A 19,642-nucleotide genomic window follows, 5' to 3' on the forward strand; every position below is an offset into this window, starting at 1 on the left:
ACACATTAAGAAAACAAAGTTTTCTACAAAACCGTTCCTCTCGGTTCTCTATGTCCTCACTCTACGAGTTCCTTGTCAAAGGTTGCTTTGCTCTGCTCTTCCTTCCTTTGGGAGGAACAAAATGTATTTCCTCAACTCCATCATCATATTCATGCTTCAAGACACTAGGATCTATCTCCTCATTTAATGATGGTACCCAGACATCCTCAAATTGTTGCTCCAATCTAGAATGTGACCTCTTGGTTGGCCCTTTTCTAGTCTCTTCTTCTTTGGTGGGGCCTCTTGCTCCACAATCCCCTCTTCCTCAACCTGATCCTCTTCCTCAACCTGCTCCACCTGCTCATCTTCCTCATACACTTCATCCACATCAGTGTCTCCTTCAAAATGAAGGAGTGGGTCCTCTCTGCTTCTTCATCTCACTAAGCCTTTGAAAAAAGTCATCATCTGCCTCCAGTTCAGAATCATCTTCAGTTAGAAGGATTGATAGTTTTTTTCCTAACCATTTGCACCTGCTCAGCTGATTTTTTATGTTTCCTAAATTTGGCAACCTTTGTTCTCATCTTCAAGTCCATGAGTGTCTCCAGCTCATCCTGATCTGCTGCATGGCCTTCATCCATAGGAGCCTCTAAATCCATGCAATTGTTTGTGCTCTGCTGCGTGGAGTGGAACTCCAGTGGCTCTGGCTGCTTCTGTTTACCGCATTTTGATGGTGATCTGAAGAGAACCCCTGAGTTATTGTTTTCATACACAGGTTTCTCTCCTATTTCACTTAAAGGAACCTGCTCCTCATACACATAACCTGAATTTAAATCTGCAGGTCTTGGATCAGTGGCCCTAATAACTGTCAAGTCACTACCTTCCCCTCTGTACTAGCAATAAGGTCCAGCATTGTAGTCACCTTTTCATCATCACAAACTTCTCCCAACCACAAATACCCACACCGCGCTTCCTCACATAATACATGTAATCATTCAGACCATATCCTTGTGTCTCTATTAGTGTTATCAGATTACAAAATGTGATGTCTGAAATGCACATTGATCTCTCCACTTTGTCTCTATCATGGAAATGCATTCTTACTTCGCAAACATCATCATCCAAACTACAGACAAGGAAAAAATAAAATCTTAACATAACATTGTGGCGAACCCTAACCCTAGAATCGCTATGAAACTCAGAAATCAAAAGAAAATAGGTTAGGGAGGGGGAAACTTACATCACACCGCCGAATAACGAGGCCCACTGATGACTCCCTATCAGAGTGGCCTTCACAGTCGTAGCCCAAGCTTGCGTCGTCGCGAATTCGAAGGAAGGTGGCTGGCTGCTGCAATGAGAAGGGGCGCTAGGGTTTGAGCTCCCGCAGATACACCCCTCCTCTGCTGTCTCTACTGGCATAGCGTCCTAGCCGCGACCAGTGCCGTCGCCACCGCCGCTGCCGCTCGCCGTCGCCATCTATGAGGTGAGGAGAGAGGGCGCTTGGGAGGAAAGGGGTTGGGAGGTGAGAGCGGGGAGGGAGTGCGGAGATAGAGGGCAATAGCTCGAAGCGGCGCGGGCAACGACGTCTAACAGCGTCTAATGGCTCGGACACGTGAACAGTGCAGCCACATCGACAGAAGTGGGACCCACATGTCATAATCAGGATTAAAATGACCCAATCGGGCACAAACCCGTAGAAGTGTGGTTCCTGTAATATTGTGCTTCAATGTCGATGTTTTCTGCAATTCACTCACTGTTTGTGGGCTGGAGTAAGGGCATACATGTTCGAATGGTTTAAAATCAATAATGTTTCATAGAAATAGCCCCGCCTCCATGCGTTGCTAGCCTAGACCCTCCACCCTCCTGCATCGTGTGCCACTTGGACTGCGGCGGCCAGCCTCCCACCGACGGCCACTCCGGCACCGGTGACCACACATGTTGTCCCTTTCCTATCATCCAAGCAGTTGCATTCGTCCGCTCAACGCTCCAATGGCTTTCTTTGGTCTCAAGTTCAATCCTGGGTTGACTTTTAAGGCATATATACAGAAGCAGTTTGAAGTCCCATTCAAACACTTTGATGGTAGAAATCTATAGGAATTCTTTCTGATGGTTCAGTTTTCAATATCTAAGCTTCGCATCAACGTAGATTCAGTTAGTCTTATCCTTCAATCCTGCTTTGGAGGCCATGCATCCCAGTTCAAAGTATCTTGTCTTCAAAACTGATCTTTTAAATTTAGTGTTTCTTCCAAAGATGTGGGTTTTGCTATCCTTAAGGAAGGAAATGTTGTGAATGATCTTTTCAACTTGTTTTTTTTCTCTAAAGCAGTGGTGGTCCTGGATATCAGAAAGAATATCGTCACTACCGGCAGGAATTGAATACGGAGTGGACATTGATTGATCATTCCCGTGACCGCAGATCCTATGCAACTATGGCCAATCCCCACATGTGTTCCCTCCTAGTGTTCCATCTGCTAGATCCAGTAATCTGAATTCCCTTTCAGTTTCGGAGCATCACTAACCTTAAATGTGGTCTTAACTTCTCGCAGTAACGTTGTTCTTGGTAGGGGGAGATCTGAGGGGTCACCATTTGTACGTATTGTGAGGTACCTGACATCTTGGACCCACCCAGGGGGCCCACATTACCATTGAAAGGCTCACGAGTCCAGGAGTCATTCAGATGCCTTCATGAAATGCTCACTTGAACGCCTTACTTCCGCTCGAACAATTGAGACCACTTGGTTGAGTTGCGACCATTCGGGCTTAGGAGGCGAAGAGGCCACATGGATCTCAAGCTTCAATGAAGCACTACGCTAGACCTCAAATGTCACCACTACTTACGTTACCAGTTACTCCTTATAATGACTATGTCCGTTCACCTCCCTTGTAGTGTAGACATAATAGGGGTGGCGTACTCTAAATAAGCCACCCCTAGCACTAAGACATGGATTCACATGCCCATTGTAACCACACACACTATGGAAAGCACAGCCTCAGGCCTCAAGACATAGGTGTCAGTGTCAAAATCGGCAGACCTCAGGTTGGGGGCCGAGCTGTGAGATCACATCGATGGGTAACAGAAGACAAGGAACACACGATGTTTTACCCTGGTTGAAGCCCTCTATACGGAGATAAACCCTACGTCTTGCTCTTGTTGTATTATTGATGTAGAAGTGTACAAAGTTAATCTACCTCGAGATCGGATGTGGTGGTCTAAACCTAAGGGTGATGATGAGTATGTATGGATGCATTCTATGGGCTAAACCCTCTGGTTTATATAGGTGCCAGATCTATCTAGGGTTACATGAAGGTCTTACCATCTAACGATTACATGCCTAACAAATCATCCTTTCTTGGAGTGTACGTGAGGCCTTCGATAGAGTCCGACGTGCACACGACCTAGCTTGAAGGCCTCTGAAGTCCTTCCTTTCTGTCGACCCGCAGTTCGGCCCATGGACTAGATCAGCTCAGCTGGGACCCCTAGTCTAGAACACCATCTGTAACCCCCGTACTTGTCTTCAAAGCTGGGGACGGAAATCTTCTTCACACAATGTCTTTGACTCAATTGTCTTTGGATTAGTAGGCAAGTGCAGTAGTACAACCCAAAACAGCTACACAAGATCTTTGTCCGAAGAGTATAATCAAGTCCCAAGGACCACGGGTATAGGTATATCTGGTAGCTTAGTTTTGATGACTTTTTCTGAAGTGTCGCACTCGCGACATGATGTCCATCGGTTACTACATATTCAAATTGCGGTTTGAGGCAACCCTTGGGTTGCCACATCATATCAAAACAAAGATCGCTCGCTTTTTATAGGATATCATCAATTGATTTCTTTCGCCCCATGCGTCTACGATGACACACTTTGCCGAAATGTGGCGATTTTCTTGGTGCGGTTAAAGGGAAGCTTCACCCTTCACTACTCTATAAAGGACTAGGGCTAGCTATTCATTTTACCCACACTCTCTCCTACCCCAACATCCAAACCTCTCCTGTCGGGGCTCTCGGACAAGGGGTACCCAGGCCCGACTACTTGCGGCCCAAGGCGCGGCGCGCGTTGTGGGCTCAGGAATCCGACCCTCGTGAGCCCCCCTCCCCGCGAGGGGCAGATCATTGAAGGTTGTCAGGAACCGACGGAGTCCCCCTCGAGGTCGTTCTCTCATGAGGCCTAATAACCCACAAGTATAGGGGATCGCAACAGTTTTCGAGGGTAGAGTATTCAACCCAAATTTGTTGATTCGACACAAAGGGAAGCCAAAGAATTTTCTCAAGTATTAGCAGTTGAGTTTTCAATTCAACCACACCTGAAAGTTTTAGTATCTGCAACAGAGTATCACTAGCAAAGTAGTGTGAAAGCAACAGTATCAACGGTAACCAGTAGTAATAGTGACAGCAGTAGCAGCAGAGTAACAGTAGCAGCAGTAACAGCAGTAGCGACAGAGTAACAGTAGCAACGACCAGTAGGAAAAGACTCGTAGGCATTGGACCGGTGATGGATGATTATGCCGGATGCTATTCATCATGCAACAGTTATAACACGGAGAGATATGTAACTAGCTCGAGTTCATCAATGTAATGTAGGCATGTATTCAGTATGTAGTCATACGTGCTTACGGAAAAGAACTTTCATGACATCTATTCTCCATCCCTCCCATGGCAGCAGGGTCCTAATGGAAACTACGGGATATTAAGGTTCTCCTTATAATAAAGAACCGGACCAACGCATTAACACTTAGTGAATACATGAACTCCTCATACTATGGTCATCTCCGGGAGTGGTTCCGGCTATTGTCACTCCGGGGTCGCCAGGTCATAACACATAGTAGGTGACTACAACTTGCAAGATAGGATCAAGAACACACATATATTGGCGACAACATAATAGGTTCAGATCTGAAATCATGGCACTCGGGCCCTAGTGACAAGCATTAAGCATGGCAAAGTAGTAGCAACATCAATCTCACAACATAGTGGATACTAGGGATCAATCCCCGTCAAAACTAACTCGATTACATGATAGATCTCATCCAACCCATCACCGTCCAGCAAGCCTACGATGAGATTACTCACGAACGGTGAAGAGCATCATGGAATTGGCTATGAAGGAACGTTGGTGATGACGATGGCGACGATTTCCCCTCTCCGGAGCCTAGAACGGACTCCGGATCTGCCCTCCAGAGGAAGAACAGGAGGTGGCGGCGCCTCCGTATCGTAAAATGCGATGAACTCTTCTCCTTGATTTTTTTCCGGGCGAAAGGGACTAAATAGACTTGGATTTGGAGGCGGTGGAGCTTCGTGGGCCCCACAAGCCTGCCAGGCGCGGCTAGGGGGGCCGCGCCTGGTGGGCTTGTGGGCTCCACACTCCACTTAGTCCGTTGATTCTTGCGCCAGCATTTTTTATATATTCCACACAAGTTCTCCGTGAATTTTTAGGTCATTCCGAGAACTTTTATTTCTGCGCAAAAACAACACCATGGCAATTCTGCTGAAAACAACACTAGCCCGGGTTAGTTCCATTCAAATCGTGCAAATTAGAGTCCAAAACAAGGGCAAAAGAGTTTGGAAAAGTAGATACGATGGAGACGTATCAACTCCCCCAAGCTTAAAACCTTGCTTGTCCTCAAGCAATTCAGTTGACAAACTGAAAGAGACAAAAGAAAAACTTTTACGAACTCTGTTTGATCTTGTTGTTGCAACTATGTCTAACTCATATCCAGAATTTCAACAAGATCACAAGCAAACCACATAAGCAAATGATATCTAGGTCTCACCGTAAACTCATATCAATGGAATAATCAACTAGCGAGCAATAATAATAAGTTTCAAACGTCAACACTTCAATCAAAACAATCATGAAGGAGTACAAATAGATGGTATCTCACTAGCTCTTTCTGAGACTGCAAAACCTAAATGCAGAGCACCTTCAAAGACCAAGGGCTGACTAAACATTGTAATTCACGGCAAAGAAGATCCAGTCACAGTCATACTCAACACAGTTAAAAGCAAAGCATAAAAATGAAACAGGTGATCTCTAATTAGTGCTTTTATAAGAAGAGGATGACTCAACAGGAACATAAATAGACAAGCCCTTCGCAGAGGGAAGCATTGATTTGCAGAGGTGCTAGAGCTCAAGCTTTGAAAACAGAGATAATAATTTTGGGTGGCATGCTTTCATTGTCAACGCAATGACCAAGAGTTCTCCCCATCTTCCACGCTGCACATGCTATAGGCGGTTCCCAAACAGAAAAAGTAAAGTTTTGACTCCCCCACCACCGATCAATCACACTCCACGACTAGCCAAATACTCGGGTGCCGTCCAAACCAACATCAATCCAGGGGGAGTTTTGTTTGCAATTATCTTTTTGATTTGAGCATGGAACTGGGCATTCCAATTACCGGCCCCTTTCTCGTGAATGATAGTGAATAAACACATATCGAGGATAACACGCCTAGCATGGAAGATACTGAAAGCCCCCTGTCACCACATGAGCGGTTCGGGCATGGAAAACAGATTATTTCTTGAATGTTTAGAGAGTGGCACATGCAAATTTACTTGGAACGGCGGGTAGATACCGCATATAGGTAGGTATGATGGACTCATATGGAACAACTTTGGGTTTATGGAAGTGGATGCACAAGTAGTATTCCTGCTTAGTACAAGTGAAGGCTAGCAAAAGACTGGGAAGCGACCAACTAGAGAGCGACAACAGTCATCAAAATGCATTGAGATTAACTAACATTGAGTGCAAGGATGAGTAGGACATAAATCACCATGAACATGAATATCATAGAGGCTATGTTGATTTGTTTCAACTACATGCGTAAACATGCGCCAAGTCAAGCCACTTGAATCATTCAAAGGAGGATACCATCCTATCATACTACATCATAGTCATCTGAAAATTCATGTCGGCATCCAAGACAAACATTATAAACTCCTAGCTAATTAAGCATGGCATCAGAAACTATGATCTCTAAGTTGTCATTGCAAACATGTTTCTCTCACAACAAAGTTGAATATGGAACGATGAGCTAGTCATATTTACAAAAACAAAATAGATCGAGTTCATACCATCTTTTCCAGGCTCAGTCACTTCATCATATATCGTCATTATGGCCTTTCACTTGCACGACCAGATGATGTGAACAATAATAAGAGTGCTCGTGCATTGGACTAAGCTAGAATCTGCAAGCAAACACAAAGGAGAAGACAAAGTAATGTGGATCTTTAACAGATAAACAGATATGCATGTGAGAGCCATTAAACATTGTAACCATGGTCTTCTACCTTGACCCAAATAAAAAGAAAACTATTTACAGGGGAAAGCTCCCAACAAGCAAAAGAAGAACGGAAAATATTTTTGGGTTTTCTCAAACTAGACAAACACACGAAAAGAAAACAAGAAAATAAATAAACTAGCATGGATGATACAGTGGCAAAGTGTGAACACCGACTAACAAAATAAAAGTGTAAGCAAGAATATAAAGTCGGTGAGAAACACGTACTCCCCCAAGCTTAGGCTTTTGGCCTAAGTTGGTATACTCCCAAGGAGGGAAATAACCAGCTCCGGGGTACTCCGGAGTGTACTGAAGGTGCCACTCCTGTGTGAGCTCCTGTGGCTCCCACTGATAAACTGTCGTCTGGTACTCGACTAGTGGCTCGGGCACGGGCACGTGTGGTTGGGCTATGCCCCAATATGCGTAGATGTCCGAGGGCATAATAATGTACCTGCCTGTATGAATATTGAACAAAGAAGAAGCAAGCAAAGTAATAGTCTCACGAGTACCCTGACTAAATACCAGGTTATAAATCATCCTTTTATTTGTATCTCTATCAAGAAAGTCATGGCGAACCATGCTATCATAATCTAGATATCTCTCAGGAAGAATAATCTCTTCTTCCTCATCCAGTCTAATGGGTATCTCAAAATGTCTAGCAAGACGAGTAGCATAGATACCTCCATAGACAACGCCTTTAGAACGGTTCGTGTTCAGCCGTTGAGCTACTATAGCACCCAAGCTATAAGTTTTATCATTATAAAGGGCTTCGTGCAAAACCGCAAGATCTGGGGAGCTAAGGGGCCCAACTTTCCTACGTCCAATAAAACATTTTCCCACAAATAATGAGAAGTACCGAAGCACGGGAAAATGTATGCTAGCAGCTCTAGCGCAAGACACTCCTCTCTCCTCTCCTACATCAATAGTATCGATGAAAGCCTCCAAGTCCCGTGGACGAGGTTCATGAATATCCCCAACATAAGGTAATTTACAAACATTCCAAAAATCCTGGAGTGACATGCGCTGGGGGATATCATATAATTTGAACTCAACCATAGGAGGATTCTTCCTTGGATAGAAGTTAAAGCTTTGTACGAAGATATTAGTAGGAGGAGGTATTGCGGACACTTATCTTCAACGAAGGCAATAAGGCCTGCGTTCTCCACCAAGTAATAAAAGTCCTCATAAAGTCGGCGGCGCGTAAGAATACATTTCTTGGCCACTCGCACGCTTGAACATCTACAACTCGAGGGACCGGATACTTGGGTTTCTTCTTTTCACTTCCATCATCCTTGGGGTCACGGCTTGAAGAGCCTCTTAAGAACCTCCTCATCTTTTCCCTTTTTTAACTCTGAAATTTTCTGAAATTTTTAGTGACTCTAAGGAAAAGTGAATAAGGCCCAACAAAACTCATAGCAACTACTCCCTCAAGTGCCTAGAAGCCATATCACGCATCAAAACTACTTGGGACCAGCCAAAATTAGCATGCAAAGCTCAAGAACAGGGTTACCAAGGCAGCAAAAATACGCAACGTCTAAGGCACTAGAGCAAAAACTAATTGGACCAACGGAGGAGTCTATTACCAAGAAGCAATTTCCCCAAAACAGTATGGTGAATGGGGCTTTGCACAAGGAGATCGAAAATCGCAGCAAGAAGAGCAAGAACACGGGTTTGAGCTGCGAAATGATTCTTTTCTGGAGGTAGGAGAAGTAGATGGGAGCTAGAATGAGTGGAGGGGGTCACGTGCGCCCCCACAAGCCTGGGTGGCGCGGCCAGGGAGTGCGTGCGCCTCCAGGGCTTGTGGCCCACTGGTGCAGCCCCAGACTAGCTCTCCGTCTCAGTATTTTTCAAAAATTCCAGAAAAAATCATACTTGATTTTCACGGCATTCGGAGAACTTTTATTTTCGGGGTACTTTTCTACAGGACGCTAAAACAGAAAATAGGGAAAACTAGACTAAATCTATCATATTTCTTCTAAGCAACCGAAGGTGAAAGCTTGTAACAAAGGTTTGTTACTCCTCGATTCATCCGTCTCATGGTCGTCGAAAGAAAACTGTCAATGAGGTTGATCAAGTCTCCTTGACAAACTTTTTCGAATCGCAAAAGAGAACGGAGAATTTTCAAATAGTCACTAGGTTACCTCAATGGGGATGTGAATATCCCCAACAAGCAAATCACACTTCATCTTGACAGGAGGTATAGGGCATTCAAAACTCCCAATAATAATCGATGAAGTTTTTTCAATATCATTGATGCAATGTACTCGATATTGTTTCTTCGGAAAGTGCATTGTATGCTCACTACCGTTGACATGGAAAGTGACATTGCCTTTGTTGCAATCAATAACAGCCCCTGCAGTGTTTTAAAAGGGTCTTCCAAGGATGACCGCCATGGCATCATCCTCGGGAATATCCAGAATAACAAAGTCTGTTAAGATAGTGACGTTGGCAACCACAACCGGCACGTCCTCGCAAATGCCGATAGGGAAAGCAGATGATTTGTCGGCCATTTGCAGAGAGATTTCAGTGGGTGCCAACGTATCCAGTTCAAGTCTACGATAAAGAGAGAGAGGCATAACACTAACGTCGGCTCCAAGGTCGCATAAAGCAGTTCTAACGTAGTTGCCTTTAATGGAGCAGGGTATAGTGGGCACTCCGGGATCACCAAGTTTCGTAGGAGTTCCACCCTTGAAGGTATAGTTAGCAAGCATGGTGGAAATCTCAACCTCAGGTATCCTCCTCTTATTAGTCACAATATCCTTCATGTTCTTAGCATACGGAGACATTTTGAGCATATCTGTCAAACACATTTGCAAGAAGACAGGTCTAATCATTTCAACAAATCGCTCAAAATCCTCATCATCCTTTTTCTTGGATGGTTTGGGAGGAAAGGGCATGGGTTTCTGAACCCATGGTTCCCTTTCTTTACCATGCTTCCTAGCAGCGAAGTCGTTCTTATCGTAGCTCTTGTTCTTAGGCTGTGGGTTATCAAGATCAACACTAGGTTCAATCTCCACATCTTTATCATTGCTAGCTTGAGCATCATCATGAACATCACTATTGATATTATCATTAGGCTCATGTTCATGACTAGATTGTGTTTCAGCATCAGAAACAGAGACATTGTTTGGACTCTCAGGTGTAACAGCATCAGGGTTGCTAGCGTGCAAATTCCTTTCATCTTTCTTCTTCCTAGGATTACTAGGTGCATCAGTGCTAACTCCTTGAGAATCATGTTCAATTCTCTTAGGATGACCCTGAGTATACAAAGGTTTCTGGGTCATTCTACCGCCTCTAGTGACGACTCTAATTGAATTATCATTCAACTCATTGAGCAAGTCATTCTGAGCCTTAAGTACTGGTTCTACTTGAGTAGTAACCATAGAGGCATGTTTACTCAAGAGCTTAAGATCATTGACATTTCTGTCCACACAAGCACTTAAATGACTAAGCATACGAGCATTGTGTTCCAATTGTCTGCTAACATAATCATTGAAACTTTGTTGTTTGGCAACAAAGTTATCAAATTCATCCAGGCATAGGCTAGCAGGTTTATCAAAAGGAATATCACTCTCATCGAATCTACGCACAGAATTTACCTCTACTACCTGTATCGGGTTATCGAGACCATGGATCTCTTTGATAGGTGGTATATTTTTGACATCTTCAGATTTAATGCCTTTCTCTCGCATAGATTTCTTAGCTTCTTGCATATCTTCAGGACTGAGGAATAGGATACCTCTTTTGTTCGGAGTTGGCTTAGGAGGTGGTTCGGGAATAGTCCAAGCATTCTCATTGCACAAGATGTTATTCAACAGGATCTGAGCTTGTTCTACGGTTTGTTCCCTAAAAACACAACCAGCACAACTATCTAGGTGGTCTCTAGAAGCATCGGTAAGTCCATTATAGAAGATATCAAGTATTTCATTCTTCTCGAGAGGGTGATCAGGCAAAGCATTTAGGAGCTGGAAAAGCCTCCCCAAGCTTGTGGGAGACTCTCTTCTTCAACTTGCGCAAAGTTGTATATTTCCTGCAAGGCAGCTTGCTTCTTATGGGCAGGGAAATATTTCTTAGAGAAGTAGTAGATCATATCCTAGGGGTACGCACACAACCAGGAGCAAGAGAAGTAAACCAAGTCTAAGCATCATCCTTTAGCGAGAAAGGAAACAACTTAAGGGTATAGTAGTGGCGGATCTTTTCCTCACTAGTGAATAGGGTGGCTATATCGTGCAGTTTGGTAAGATGGGCTACAACCGTTTCAGACTCATAACCGTGAAAAGGATCAGATTCGACCAGAGTGATTAACTCAGGGTCGACAGAGAATTCATAATCCTTATCGGTCACAAAGATAGGCGAAGTAGCAAACTTCGGGTCGTATTTCATCCTAGCGTTCAAAGATTTTTCTTTACACTTGAGTAGTAATTTCTCAACATCATAGCTATCCTTACAAGCAAGAAAGTCCTCAGCTATCTCTCCCTCCATAACATAACCCTCATGCATATCAGGCAATTCATATCTAGGAGAACTAGTTCTAACAGGCAAAATAGCAGGTTCTACTTCAATAGTATTAGCAGTTTCAGAAGTATCATCACATCTAGCAGCAACTCTAGCAATTTGTGCATCAAGGAATGCACCTAGTGGCAAAGTAGTATCAAGCATAGCATCATCATAAGCATCATGGACAGTAGAAGTAGCATCATCAAGCACAGGCTACATATCAAGATTTCTAGCAGGAGGTGGTGTCGCAAACTTACTCATAACTGAAGGTGAATCAAGTGCAGAGCTAGATGGCAGTTCCTTACCTGTACTCGTAGTTGAGGGCAAGACTTCAGTTTTTGGATCTCTTGGATTCCTCATAGTGATCAGCAGACGTAAATCCCAAGTGACTCAGAGAATAGAGCTATGACTCCCCGGAAACGGCGCCAGAAAATGGTCTTGATAACCCATAAGTATAGGGGATCGCAATAGTTTTTGAGGGTAGAGTATTCAACCCAAATTTGTTGATTCGACACTAGGGGAAGCCAAAGAATATTCTCAAGTATTAGCAGTTGAGTTGTCAATTCAACCACACCTGAAAGATTTAGTATCTGTAGCAGAGTATCAGTAGGAAAGTAGTGTGATAGCAATAGTAGCAACAGTAACCAGTAGCAATAGTGACAACAGTAGCAGCAGAGTAACAGTAGCAGCAATAACAACAGTAGCGACAGAGTAACAGTAGAAAGGATCAGTAGGAAAAGACTCATAGGCATTGGATCGGTGAACGATGATTATGTGGGATGCTATTCATCATGCAACAGTTATAACACGAAGAGATATGTAACTAGCTCCAGTTCATCAATGTAATGTAGGCATGTATTCCGTATGTAGTCATACGTGCTTAGGGAAAAGAACTTGCATGACATCTATTCTCCATCCCTCCCGTGGCAGCGGGGTCCTAATGGAAACTACGGGATATTAAGTTTCTCCTTTTAATAAAGAAGTGGACCAATGCATTAACACTTAGTGAATACATGAACACCTCATACTATGGTCATCTCCGGGAGTGGTTCCGGCTATTGTCACTCCGGGGTCGCCGGATCATAACACATAGTAGGTGACTACAACTTGCAAGATAGGATCAAGAACACACATATATTGGCGACAACATAATAGGTTTAGATCTGAAATCATGGCACTTCGGCCCTAGTGACAAGCATTAAGCATGGCAAAGTAGTAGCAACATCAATCTCAGAACATAGTGGATACTAGGGATCAATCCCCGTCAAAACTAACTCGATTACATGATAGATCTCATCCAACCCATCACCGTCCAGCAAGCCTACGATGAGATTACTCACGAACGGTGAAGAGCATCATCGAATTGGCGATGAAGGAAGGTTGGTGATGACGATGGCGACGATTTCCCCTCTCCGGAGCCTAGAACGGACTCCAGATCTGCCTTCCAAAGGAAGAACAGGAGGTGGCGGCACCTCCTTATCGTAAAACGCGATGAACTCTTCTCCTTGATTTTTTCCGGACGAAAGGGACTAAATACCTGGATTTGGAGGCGGTGGAGCTTCGTGAGCCCCACAAGCTTGCCAGGCGTGGCCAGGGGGGCCCGCGTCTGGTGGGCTTGTGGGCTCCACGGTCCACTTCCTCTGTTGATTCTTGCGCCAGTATTTTTATATATTCCACAAAAATTCTCCGTAAATTTTCAGGTCATTCCGAGAACTTTTATTTCTGCGCAAAAACAACACCATGGCAATTCTGCTGAAAACAGCGTTAGTCCGGGTTAGTTCCATTCAAGTGATGCAAATTAGAGTCCAAAACAAGGGCAAAAGAGTTAGGAAAAGTAGATACGATGGAGACGTATCAACGCCCGCATCGAGAAGCCGCCTTGTGACGCCTCCTCCGCGCGGCGGACTTACCAAGGGCAGCATGTCGGGGTCATACAGTCCTACCTCCTCTGTGGGTGATGTGGGCCACGCAGGATGCCACCAAGGTCGGTGCCAGTAGGCACGGATAGAGAAACTTTCCCCTTCAGTGTTAAGGGAGCCGAGCCAGCCCGCGGGTTCCCAAAGCAACACCAAAGTCTTCCTATTTAGTGAAGAGGTCCAAGGATGGGGGCTCGGCAGGACGGAGGTCACCCCCGAGCCCACGAGCGCGTCATGGCGAAGAGATTGAGTACGCGAAGACCACATTTGTCAGGGCAGGTTGCAGTCATGTCCCCTTTCAAAATGGCCATTGTGGCAACCCTTCCTGTCAAGTGTGAGTTTTTGGGGGGAAGAGGACCAAGGCCTATATAAAAGGGAGGCATGGCCTCCGTAGCAAGGGATCCGCCAACTCCAGTTTCGCCTCCGTAGGGGTGCGCAGCAGTTCTTCAGCTCTAATTTGGCCTCCAGCTTCACAGACCCATGGCCGACGCTCGTCGTGTGCATGTTGAGCGCAGAGCAGCGCGGGTCATCGTGACCGCGCTGGGCCCTCGCACCCACCGTCACTCCACTAGGGCCGACGCCGCAGCCACTAACCCCACCACCCGTGAGCAACAGGCTTCCTCTGCGCACCACTCCATGCAGCGGGAGGACCGTGTCGCCATAGCTTCCTCCTCCCATGCCCGTCTCGAACGGGTGAATGCGCACGCGGCGCTGCTCATGGCGCGCGAGCTGGTTTGCTACTGACCAGCGGATGCTGATGACCCACAAGTATAGGGGATCAATCGTAGTCCTTTCGATAAGTAAGAGTGTCGAACCCAACGAGGAGCAGAAGGCTCTGATAAACGGATTTCAGTAAGGTAATAACTGCAAGCACTGAAAGTAGCGGTAACAAGTGATTGTGTAGCGAGGTGAAACGTAGCGAGCAAAAAGTAACAAGTAACAAGTAGTAGCAACGGTGCAGCAAGTGGCCCAATCCCTTTTTTAGCAAGGGACAAGCCTGAACAAAGTCTTATAGGAGGAAAAACGCTCCCGAGGACACACGGGAATTTCTGTCATGCTAGTTTCATCATGTTCATATTATTCGCGTTCGTTACTTTGATAGTTTGATATGTGGGTGGACCGGCGCTTGGGTACTGCCCTTACTTGGACAAGCATCCCACTTATGATTAACCTCTCTCGCAAGCATCTGCAACTACAAAGGAAGAATTAAGACAAAGTCTAACCAAAGCATTAAACTAGTGGATCCAAATCAGCCCCTCACGAAGCAACACATAGACTGGGGTTTAAGCTTCTGACACTCCAGCAACCCATCATCTACTTACTACTTCCCAATGCCTTCCTCTAGGCCCATATATGGTGAAGTATTATGTAGTCAACGTTCACATAACACCACTAGAGGAAAAACAACATACAACATATAAAAATACCGAACGAATATCAAATTCACATGACTATTATTAACATGACGTATCCCATGTCCTCAGGAACAAAACTAACTACTCACAAGACATAATCATAATCATGATCACAGGTGTAATGAATAGCATCAAGGATCTGAACATAAACTCTTCCACCAAGTAATCCAACTAGCATCAACTACAAAGAGTAATCAACACTACTAGCAACCTTACAAGTACCAATCGGAGTCGCGAGACGAAGATTGGTTACAAGAGATGAACTAGGGATTGGAGAGGAGATGGTGCTGATGAAGATGTTGATGAAGATGCCTCCCCTCCGACGAGAGGAGTGTTGGTGATGACGATGGCGACGATTTCCCCCTTCGGGAGGGAAGTTTCCCCGGCAGGATCGTCCTACCGGAGCTCTAGGTTGGATCTGCTCAAGTTCCGCCTCATGGCGGCGGCGAAACCACGGAAAAGCTCCCTTTTGATTTTTTTTTCCAGACCAGGACGCTTCATATAGCAAAAGAGGGGGGCTAGTGGGCCTTCAGGAAGCCCACAAGCCTGTCATGCGCCACCAGGGGTGGTGGCGGTGGGCAAGCTTGTGGAGCCCTGGTGGCCACCCTCCGGTAGTTCTTTCGCCCAGTATTTTTAATATATTCCAGAAAAAATCCTCGTAAATTTTCAAGGCATTTGGAGAGGTGCAGAATAGTGGCCTAGGATTTTCTCCTTTTCTAGTCCAGAATTCCAGCTGCCTGAATTCTCCCTCTTCAAATAAACCTTGCAAAATAAGAGAGAAAAGGCATAAATATGGTACCACAAGTAATATAACAGCCCAAAAAGCAATAAATATCAACATGAAAGCATGATGCAAAATGGACGTATCAACTCCCCCAAGCTTAGACCTCGCTTGTCCTCAAGCGAAAACCAAGTTTCATAAACATGTCCACATGTTGAGGGAGGAAGGTGTCGATAAAACATAATACGGACATGAGGGCATCATGATCACACATAGGACAGCAATATATCATAAAGATTCTTATGGGGAAGTAACAATTGCTTCACAAAGCAAAGCATGAAGCAAAAACCTTGCCGAGAAGTAACCAACAATAATCCATAGTCATTGAAGCAATTGCAGTTTATCACAACATCAGAAAGAGTCAAATAAGAGCTTGTAAGGCAAACCCACATACTCAATCATCTCTTTTGTTTTCCACAATTGTTATAACTCATGTGGTACTCATGGTGTCAAAGTTTCAACTGGACACACAGGAAGATAGGGGCTTATAGTTTTGCCTCCCAACCATTTACCTCAAGGGTAAAGTCAACAACAATAAAGCATAAGTACTCAACTCCAAGTTGATATATGAATACAGATCTTTCCCAAGCATGTGACGGTAGCCAAGACAAAGGCAAAAAGGGAATTGGTGAAAATCACCATGACTGTTACAAGGGCAAAAAGTAAAGGTACAAGATAGGCCCTTTGCAGAGGGAAGCAGAGGTTGTCATGCGCTTTTGAGGTTTGAATGTGTGTCCTCTTAGTGCGGAGGAACGTCACTTTATATTGCCTCCTGTGATAAAGAACTTTATTATGCAGTCTGTCGCTTTTATGTCTTCCTCATCACAGGTTCGTACAAAGCTTATTTTCCACACACTAATAGATCATACATATTAGAGAGCAATTTTTATTGCTTGCACCGATGACAACTTACTTGAAGGATCTTATTCAATCCATAGGTAGGTATGGTGGACTCTCATGGCAAAACTGGTTGGAGGTTTATGGATGCACAAGTAGTATCTCTACTTGGTGCGGGAGTTTTTGCTAATATGAGGTGGAAGCAATCGTCACATGCTAAGGGATCGCTAATCATAAAACATTGTTTGGAACCAAGCAAACACAATTCATTATGTTGTCTTCCTTGTCCAACATCTACTCCTAGGCATGTAATAGTTTGGTGAGTGCTCACAATTGTAAAAAGTGTCTAAGATGATATATTTATATGTGAACCTCTCTTTCCTTATTACTTCTTATTAATCGCAACAATGACTGAGGTCTATGTTGATTTATTCTCAACAAGTTTCAATCATCATACATGTCATAAGCGAAGTTATCACTTTCCATAAGATCGTCTCATGATCTTTCATGCTATCGTTCTTTTCATACTTTTGATCATGGCACAAAGCAAAGCCCTTGACTAAGATACTCTTTATTATATAGCTCGTAAGCTTGAATACATCGGGGGAGAGACAAAAGAAAAAGACTCAAACTAAAAACTAAAGACTTATTCGTCTAAAAGAAGAAATAAAAACTCAAAAGGAAAGAACCAAAACAAAGGTAAAAGCAAAAGATATAGAGCTGATACGATACCAGGGCAACTCCCCCAAGCTTGGCAGAAGCCAAGGGGATTGCCCATACTAATGCTTAGTTGTCTTCCTTTGGTGGTGGTGGTGTTGTTGGAGTAGTCTGATCCTCCGACTTCCAAGGCATAGGTGCTCCATCATGGCAGGATGAACAAGTCGCCAGAATCCTCAAATCTGCAGCCAACCTTATTGATTTAAATTTGTACTCATACTCACAGTTTTGATTCTGCAGGTCATAGATCTGGCCCTGAAGTTGGTCAAACCTATCGTAGAGCCTGGAGAGGTGTTTCCCAATATCAATGGCATCCATCTTGTGATTGCTAGTGAACTCCGTGATCATCGTGTGGTTGGCGTTGAGTCCACGCTCCACCTTCCCTTGGCACTTGAAGACTTGTTGCTCCATTGCTTCGAGCCTCGTCTCCACGCTTCCGGTCTTCTTAGGCCCCTCAACATCAGGGATGTGCAACATCCCCTCGCTCATATTGATAGATTGAGGGTGTTTCAGCACTTCCGTGAGGTAGGGATTGATGACCTTCTCGAAGATCTTGTCCCTAGGAGCGTTTGGGGAAGCCATGATGATCTAGATCTGCGGCAGAAACAAGCTTGAAACAAAAACAGAGGAAAACTGCGCGATACGGAGATCAAAACCTTCGGGCAACTATATATTGATTTTTTTTCTCGGCCAGAAGGAGTCCTCCACAAGAAAATGGAGTCCAGGAGGCACACGAGGTGCCCACAATGTTGCCCACCGCCACCAGGGGGTGGTGGTGAAGTGGGCCCTTGTGGCTGCCTCGTTCGCTCTCCGGAGTGCTTTTTATATTTCTAATTTCCCAAAAATTCCAAAACGGAAGAAATTTCCTATTGGAAAAGTATCGGAGTCCAATTTCTTGCCGAAACAGATACATCTCCGTTTTCAAGGTCTGAAACAGGCTGATAAACATCCCTTATGTACTCCTCTGGAGTTATGACATTGATGATATTGGTCTCAACATCTATGGGAGTACCAGAGATGTAATGCTTGATTCTTTGCCCATTTACCACTCTAGGAAAATTTCCTTCCATGTTATTCATTTTGGTGGCACCGGAACGATATACTTCCTCGACAACATAGGGACCTTCCCATTTAGAGAGACGCTTGCCTGCAAAGAATCTCAAACGAGAATTGTATAGCAAGACATAATCACCTACATTGAACTCTCGTTTCTGTATCCGTTTGTTGTGCCATCTCTTAACCTTTTCCTTGAACAACCTGGCATTCTCGTAATCCTGGGCTCTCCATTCATCTAACGAGCTGATATCAAACAACTGCTTCTCACCGCAAGTTTGAAATCAAAGTTGAGCTCTTTGATTGCCCAATAAGCTTTGTGTTCCAGCTCAAGAGGTAAATGGCAGGCTTTACTATAAACCATTTTATACGGTGATCAACATGCCCATGGGATTCTTATAAGCAGTCCTATAAGCCCATAGTGCATCGTCAAGTTTGCTAGACCAGTTCTTTCGAGATCTATTGACAGTCTTTTGTAGGATCAACTTGATCTCCCTATTACTCAACTCCACTTGACCACTAGACTGAGGATGATAAGGAGATGCAACTCTATGGTTGACATCATACTTAGCTAGCATCTTGCGGAAAACACCATGAATGAAGTGTGAACCGCCATCAGTCATCAAGTATCTAGGGACTCCAAATCTTGGGAATATTACTTCTTTAAGCATCTTAATAGAGGTGTGGTGATCAGCATTTTTAGTGGGGATAGCTTCTACCCACTTAGTAACGTAATCCACAACAACTAAGATGTGAGTGTACCCATTGGAACTCGGGAAGGGTCCCATATAATCAAAGCCCCAGACATCAAATAGTTCAATGACAAGTGAATGGTTCATAGGCATCTCTTGACGCTTACTGATGTTCCCTGTCCTTTGGCATTCGTCACAAGACAAGACAAACTTACGGGCATCCTTGAAGAGAGTGGGCCAATAGAAACCTGATTGCAATACCTTATGGGCAGTTCTATCTCCAGCATGGTGTCCTCCGTAGGCTTCGGAATGACACTTCTGCAGGATGTGTCCCTGTTCATGTTCCAGCACACAATGTCTAATAGCACCATCTACTCCTTCCTTATAAAGGTGAGGATCATCCCAAAAGTAGTGTCTCAAATCAAAGAAGATTTTCTTCTTTTGCTGATAGGTGAAACTAGGTGGTATGTATTTGGCTACGA

This window comes from Hordeum vulgare, chromosome 3H (genome assembly GCF_904849725.1).
Source record: "Hordeum vulgare subsp. vulgare chromosome 3H, MorexV3_pseudomolecules_assembly, whole genome shotgun sequence".
NCBI lineage: Eukaryota > Viridiplantae > Streptophyta > Magnoliopsida > Poales > Poaceae > Hordeum > Hordeum vulgare.